The 7,729-nt window shown below is 35.6% G+C and overlaps 1 pseudogene; it reads right to left on the bottom strand.

Moving 5' to 3' along the window:
* Nucleotides 1-1,500: 1,500 nt before the first annotated feature.
* On the bottom strand, nucleotides 1,501-3,480 carry LOC138168778 (large ribosomal subunit protein eL6-like; annotated as a pseudogene).
* Between the last annotated feature and the right edge of the window lie 4,249 nt (nucleotides 3,481-7,729).

Here is a 7,729-nt window from a genome sequence, read left to right as displayed (position 1 = left end):
TTACTAATCTCCTATCACTCTCTGTCTTCTCCCAAATCTTGTCCAGACTTAACCTCTCTCCTCATTTCCAGTCACACTCTGTCTATTGGACATCTCAAATTGTCCTGTAGACATTTTAAGCTCAACGTGTCCAAAACTGAATTCATTATCTCCTCCCCTCCACCCACCAAAACCTTCCTCTCCTCCTAATTAATTACTCTATTATTGTTGAGGATATCATAATCCTCCCTCCCACCCACCCAGACTCACAATGTAAGTGTCATCCTCCATTCCTTTCTCTTTCTTTCACCCATCATGTCTAATTAGTTACTTAGTCTTATTGTGTCTTCCTTAGTAATAGCTTTCTTATATGACCCCTCCTCTTTTCTGACACTACACAAGACCATCATCACTTCAAGCTTGAACTATTGGAATAGAAAATTGCTTGGTACCTCTGATCTTCCTAAAGTATCAGTCCAGGGCACATGAACCCTGTTTCCCCCCCCACACACACACACACCCACACTCAATAAATTTAGATCCTTATGACCTCCAGGATCAGATATGAAGGCTTTTAGAGCCCTTCATAACCTGATCCCTTCCTCCTTACCAGTCTTCTTAAAACTTGCTATCCTTCACATACTCTTCAATCCAATGATACTGGCCTCTTTATTCTTCCTCACTCATGACATGCCATCTCCCAACACCAAATCAACATTTTCTCTGGTTGCTCCTCATGCCTGGACCTCTATACCTCCTTAACTCTACCTTCTAGTTTCCCTAGTCTCTTTCAAGTTTCAGCTAAAGTCCTACATCTGTAAGAAGTGTTTTTCAGTGCTCCTTAATCTTAGAGCCTTCCCTCTGATACTGCCTTTAATTTATACTGTACATGTCTTATACATAATTGTTTACAAGTTGTGCCCCCCATTAGACTGTGAGCCCCTTGACATCAGAGACTGTTTGTTTTTTAAAATTAATTTTGTTTGTTTATTTTTGTTTTCTTTAGGCTTTGTATCCCCAGCACTTAGCAATCTGTAATGAATCATAGGTAATTAATAGATATTCGTTGACTGAATGATCTGATTCTTATCTAATTCTTTTAAATACCACCTCAATTTCTAATGTATCCAATATCTGTTCTACTCTGAACAAAAAAATTTTTAAATAGCCCTTTTTGGAGTTCTGATTACTCCACACATTACTTAACTTCTCAGGCTGAGCCTCACACTTTAATCAGTACTCTCTCTCTCTCTCTCTCTCTCTCTCTCCCCCCCCCCTGCATCCCTCTTCCATCATCTGTGTATGTGTATATGTGTGTTTCTTACAAGGCTCATTTTTTCACCCCCATTTGCAATGAATTGGTTCATTCTGTGTTCCCCCTAGGGTTTTCCTTATAAAGCTACAGGATCCCTAAAAACTCCCATTTCTTCAAATTCTTCCCCCGACCTAACCATAGCACATGAATATGCATAGAAATCATGTGTCCCAAATACCTCGACATATTACCATGGCTTTTTCCATTCACACATCCTGTAGAATTAGCAGAGAACAATAACATGCTCAACATCCCACATTTACATTCTATCATATCCCTCTGTGAGTCAACCCTCAATTCATAATCACTGTGACAGAGATTTTCTTTTGCTGTTTCTATAACCTGATTTCTTTTCAGCCTGTTATAATTTTTTCTCAGACACTGGGTCTGTGGTTTTTGCTAAACTGTGTGACTACATCAGAGGACCCTAGGAATTCAGAGAAGCAAGGAACAAAGTAGAACATTAAATCTATAGGATTAAATGTTAAACTTAAGAGATAGTACAACAATGGAAAAGGCTTATGGGTCCATTAGAGAAGGCCTCAGATAAATTTGGCATACAGCCAAACACAAAGATTTGAGCAGATTGGAAAAAAGAGGAGTTCCTTTCTCTTGTCTCATTCAATGCATTTCTGAATAACATGTGAATCATTCATTCAAAGCAGCTAGGTAGCAAGATGGATAGAGTCAGGACTAGAGTCAGGAAGACTGATCTTCCTGAGTTCAAATCTAGCCTTAGACACTACTAACTAGCAGTGTGATCCTGGAGAAGTCACTTAACCCTGTTTGCCTCAGTTTCCTTACCTGCAAAATGAAAAAAGCCAAAATGGAGTCATGGAGAGTCAGAGACATCTGAAATTATTGAACAACAACATCTATTATACCTCAAGAAGAATGACTAGTAGCTTATTTCACTGATATGATTAGTGGGGATTCAGTCAAATCCAATATTTATTTCCCTCTCCCTTACATGAGTCTATGTCATCACTATAGTCCCTTCCCCCAAATTTTGGAAATAATGAAAAAACAGTGGCATTGAAAATCTCAAAGGGTAAGAAGAATGCTCCAAATTTAACAAAGTAAACTTTTTTTAAGTTATTGTAAATATTTTAATAAGTGTTCTCTGCAAGGCATTTAAAACACCAGTTTCAGGGCAGCTAGATGGCCCAGTGAATAGAGCACTGTCCCTGGAGTCAAAAGGACCTGAGTTCAAATCTGGCCTCAGACATTTTAGCTGTGTGACCTTGGGCAAATCACTTAACCCCAATTGTCCTACCTTTCTGCCTCCAAAAAAAGCAAAAACAACAAAAAAATTAAAAACAAAAAACAACCCCACCAGTTTGTGAGGACAAACTCCATTGGAGAGAGAGAGAGAGAGAGAGAGAGAGAAGACAGAACGCAAGTAGTCATGGAGCTGAGGAATTTTCTTGATTTGGGGCAGAATCTGAGAGTCTACTATTTTCTGATCAGCCTTTCACTGCTCTGTAATCTTGTATTTCTCTTCTTTGTCAAAAATCTCTCCTTGGTGTCTAGGTTTAGGGAGTCTCTTCTTCTTGAAGTAAGCATCAGTAAAATGATTTGGAATTTTCACACCTGAAAGGTTTACCCAGGTAGAGGTGGCAATGACAAATTTCTGATGGGTCCTTCTCAGAGGAACACGGTTGATGGTCAGAGGTCCACTCACCAGTAGCAAGCCACTAGCCAGTTGCTTCAGGAAAACCACTCTCTTGCCCCTGTGGCAGCCAGTGAGCATGATCAGAACAGTGCCTGGGTGATGCTAGCTCGAAGTCTCCTCATATGCTGGCTGAAGGGCTTTTTTGCCATGACTTGGCAGCTTTCCAGGCACATCCTCGGTAGGGTAATACCTAGGCATTTTGATCATCTTTACCACTTAATTTCCTCCATTCTTATCACCACCAATAGGCTTTGAGATAGTAGTAGTCATTTTTTCTTTCTTTTTCCTTTCAATCCGGGTTTTTGGGGGCAGCATATTTCCACTTGTACATGGCTCTTGGGGAATACATTGCAGACTGGGAGTATCTATCAATCCCTCGGGCCAGGACTGGGTTCCTAATGCAATACTTTCGAGGCTTTTTGACCTTTTCAGTTACATCTTCCTTTTTGTTCTCTTTTTTATTTTTTCCTTTTTGACCTTCTTTTCCTTTGGGTGGCTTTTTGTCCACCATCTTCAGAGACGGGAAAGAGCCAAAGTAAACTTTTAAATAATTCATAGAAAAACCTACACTTGTATAATTTTTTTTGATTGATTCATATTCTCAATAAACTAGTTATAGTGTTTCCAAATTTGGTGTAGACTGTCATTTATCTACTAGTCAGGAATGTGCTGGAACCAACTGGAGCTATTGAGAATTGATTGCTAAATTTTCAGCATGAGCATTTTTTACCTCAGGAATCTGCAAACACTACAAATCAGAGCTTGATTTATTGTTTTGTTGATTGTTTAGCCTAGGGGTCAGCAAACAGTTGCCCAGAGTGAGCTAAGACTGGTTTTTATACTTTTAAATAAAATTGAGTAGTATTTGGCTCTGGGCAGTAGTTTGTCAACCCTTGATCTAGACTTAAGAAAAGTGATGGAGAAAATGTTAATAGTACAGAATAAAGTTAAAAATATATAAAGGATGTGTGTGTGTGTGTGTGTGTGTGTGTGTGTGTGTGTGTGTATAGTAAAGCTAGGAGTTAACATTGACCAGGGTACTCCTACACATGCTATTGGCCAATGTCCACATAAATCCTTTATAGATCCATTACCTAATCCTATTGAGGCCTTCTTGTTGGTCTTTTAATATGCTGTAAGTCCCGGGTGTGGGTCTGTTAGCTGTTTTTCATGCTTTATGGTAGCCACACCTCCTTCTCCAATCATACATGTCCTTCATGATATATTTATACCACTTCTTATTCATTATGTTATTGGTTAGAACAATTTCACTAATGTATGAATATAGATGTAAAAATACTAAATCAAGTATTTGTCAATAGAATAAAACAATATATTAAGAAAACATATTAGAATGTCTCAGAAGAGTTTATATCAGGAATGTACAGATTTATCAACATCAGAAAGACTAACAATATAACAAAACATATGACTATATTAACAGATGCAGAAAAAGCCTTATTCATGATAAAAATGTTAATAAAAGTAGGCAGAATGGATATTTTTTCTCCCTTAACACAGGAACTTAAGCCAAGAGCCAACATAAAAAGCAATGGAGAAACAGTAGAAGCATTCCCACTAAAAATAAATACAAAGTAAGATTTCCATTCCTACTATTTTTATTTTATATACTTTTAGACATTTTAACAATTACAGACAGGAGATAATAATAATAGAGAGCTAACCGAGAAATTAACATTAGAAATAGTGCATTTAGAAAATTCAAATCCAAAGTTAAATACTCCAAAATGAGTTCAACAAAACTTCGTAATATAAAATTAAAGAAAAATAATATTTAGTATTATTTAATAGTAATAAGGAAAACAATTTTAAAATTTAAAAAACCAAATATATGGTATTTAAGGTACTCTTTAGGACCTTACATGAAGAATTATAATACAATTATGACCAAAAGAAAGAAGTCAACGGAAACAGCTAATGGTAGATTCCATGTTTATGGAGTGGTCAGATTAATATAAAAATGATATGTACCTAAATTATTGTTTTCATTGGTATCTTGTGCCTTTAAATCACCTCCAATTCCATTTATACACTTTCCCCTCCTCTCCCAAAGAATTTAGAAAGAAAAACAAGAGTAAAACAAAGTCAAACAATGCATTCATCACGTTTGTTATTATATATAGTTTGACTTGGGAAAAGATTCCTTATACAATAAATATACTTGGAAGAAGTAAGTGTAAGTTTGGTATAAAAAGTTGGAACCTACATCTTACATTCTCTATCCTCAATAAACTATAGCTGAAAGAGAAATTTAAAAATATTTTTTTAAAAAACCTCTAAAAAAGATGGAAGAAAATTATGTAAGAGAGGTGTTTTTTTTTTAAAAATTCAACAAATTGAAGAAATTCTTAGGAATGTATTTTACTACATTTGAACAAATAATACAAAAATAATATAATTAGAAAAAAAATAATTTGGGGAAACATTAACATTAAATATGACAGTTACAAGCTTAACCTCTAAGTCATATAAAGAACTATTAAGAACATGTAAAGAACAGTCTACATTGGACAAATGTTAGGAATAGGTGATTTTCAAAAAGGAAAACACAAAGTGTTAATAATCACCTGAAAAATGCTTAACTAATATTGAAAGAAGCAAATTAAAACAACTTTAAGATATCACCTTACATACGTGAAATTGGCAAAGATATTACAAAGTACTAATGGTTGCTGTGGCGAGGAGAAATAGATACACTCATTAGTGGTGAATTACAAACTTATAGAAACAATTTTGCAAAGCTATCAAAATGAATGAATGAATGAGTGAGTGAGTGAGTGAGTGAATGAATAAGTATTTATTAAGGATTTATTATGTGCCAGACACTGTGCTAACCTCTTACAAAAAAACAATACAGTATTTGCTCTCGGGGAGCTTACGCTTGTCAAGGGAAACAAAACTCAAAGTTCCACTTCAAGGCCGGTAGAAAAACCTGGAAATTCTATGGGTGAAATAATGGATCAGATAGAAAGGCTTATTAGGCTACATTACTAGGTCAGATGACTCAAGAATCTTGAGAATGTGAAGGCAGAGCATATAGTGAAGTTTTGAGGCATTGGGAGAATGACCATAAGTCTGATTGTCCTCCATCTAGCTTGGAAAGAATAGATTTGTTCACTCCCATCTTGTCAAAGGCATATGAGGAGTCAATAAATCTATATGAGTTTTGGGAGGCCTGAATCTGAAGAGGGGAACAAGGGAGGAAGGAAGGTGAGAGAAAAGAACATTCCTGGTACTAACAGGCCATCCCAGCTCCCAGTCATCCTGCATAGAAAGTAAAAAGTAAAAGTTATAAAAATAATTATTTCTTTTGACCTAATAATTCTATTATCAGTAATATGCCATTGATATATTACCAAAAACAAAACAAAAAGACCTATCTATTCAGAGACATTTGTATCAGTATTATAAATGATTGCAAAAGAAAAAACACTGGAAACAACTAAAATATTGAGCAACATAAGAAAGTTTAAATAAATTTTAGCACATACCTATAACAGAATATTGTTACATTTAAGGCAAATTATGGGTAATGCAAAGACATTTGGAAAGACCTTTATAAAATAATGCAAAATGAAAAAAAACAGTCAAAATCATGGAAAATAAACTAGCTACAACCATCTGAGTAAAAATGAATGAGAATAAATAGAAAAAGAATATTGCTTGAGTCTTAAAGTGACTGGCAAGCCTTATAACACTTTATGAATTGAAATTAATTTGAATGTGAAGAGTGGCTAAGCTACTCAAGTTGTCCTGGGATTGTCCACTCAAGTCAACAAGGATTTATTATGTGCATGCTGTATACCTGACACTGTGTTAAGTGCTAGCACTTATATTCAAGTTGAACATATAGCTCATAAAATGAACCATCTATGTACATAAAATATATATCTTTTGCCTCAGTTCCTCATCTATAAAATAAGCTGGAGAAAGAAATGGCAAGCCAATCCAGTATCTTTGCCAAGAAAACCCCAAATGGGGTCATGAAAATCAGGCATGACTGAAACAACTGAACAACAAAATCCTTCAAATGATACATATGTGTTATATGATATTCTAATGAAACAGGGGATTAGCTAATAGGAGCCTACTCTTTCCAAAATGCATAATCTGCTCTGCTGGCTGTCAACTCACACATTCTCTCCAGGAGTCTGCTGTCAGAAATGCATGTGGAAGTGTAATTGAAGGGCTCTATCCTCCACTTTAAACATGTACAGCATATATAACCTATATCAGATGGCTGAGTGTCTCAAAGAGAGGTAAGAAGAGAGAGAGAATTTGGGACTCTAAATTTTTTTAAAATGTTGAAAATTGTTTTTACATGTATTTGGGGAAAATACTATTAAAAAAGAAAAGCAAGCTGCACATGATAAACAACTTCACATATAACTATGTACATGAAAATTATGATTTTAAATTTTTATTTCTTAAACTCAGAATAAAAATAAAGTAAAAACAACAGGAAAAGAGAAACATGTGCAGGTATTCCACAACTGTTTCCTATCTACTTACTACAGGGTGATAAAAAGTGTTTTAGCTGGTTGCTGAGCCAGAATTCAGTTAGAGTATAAAAGGCATGAACAGATGAAAGCATACTCTCTCTAGCAGCCTTCCAGTGAGGATGAACTTTCAGGAGGAGGTGGGGGGTAGCACAGCTACTTCACCTTGTCTCTTTACCCAGGAAGCCATGTGGCTGTGGATGCATAGCGCCTATGTTTCTTTTCTACTGGTTCTATTGA

This window comes from Petaurus breviceps, unplaced genomic scaffold, assembly GCF_028583685.1.
Source record: "Petaurus breviceps papuanus isolate PSGF00001 unplaced genomic scaffold, PetGlider_PUasm1.0 37, whole genome shotgun sequence".
In the NCBI taxonomy this organism is placed as follows: domain Eukaryota; kingdom Metazoa; phylum Chordata; class Mammalia; order Diprotodontia; family Petauridae; genus Petaurus; species Petaurus breviceps.
This window is presented reverse-complemented; position numbering and strand designations above follow the sequence as displayed.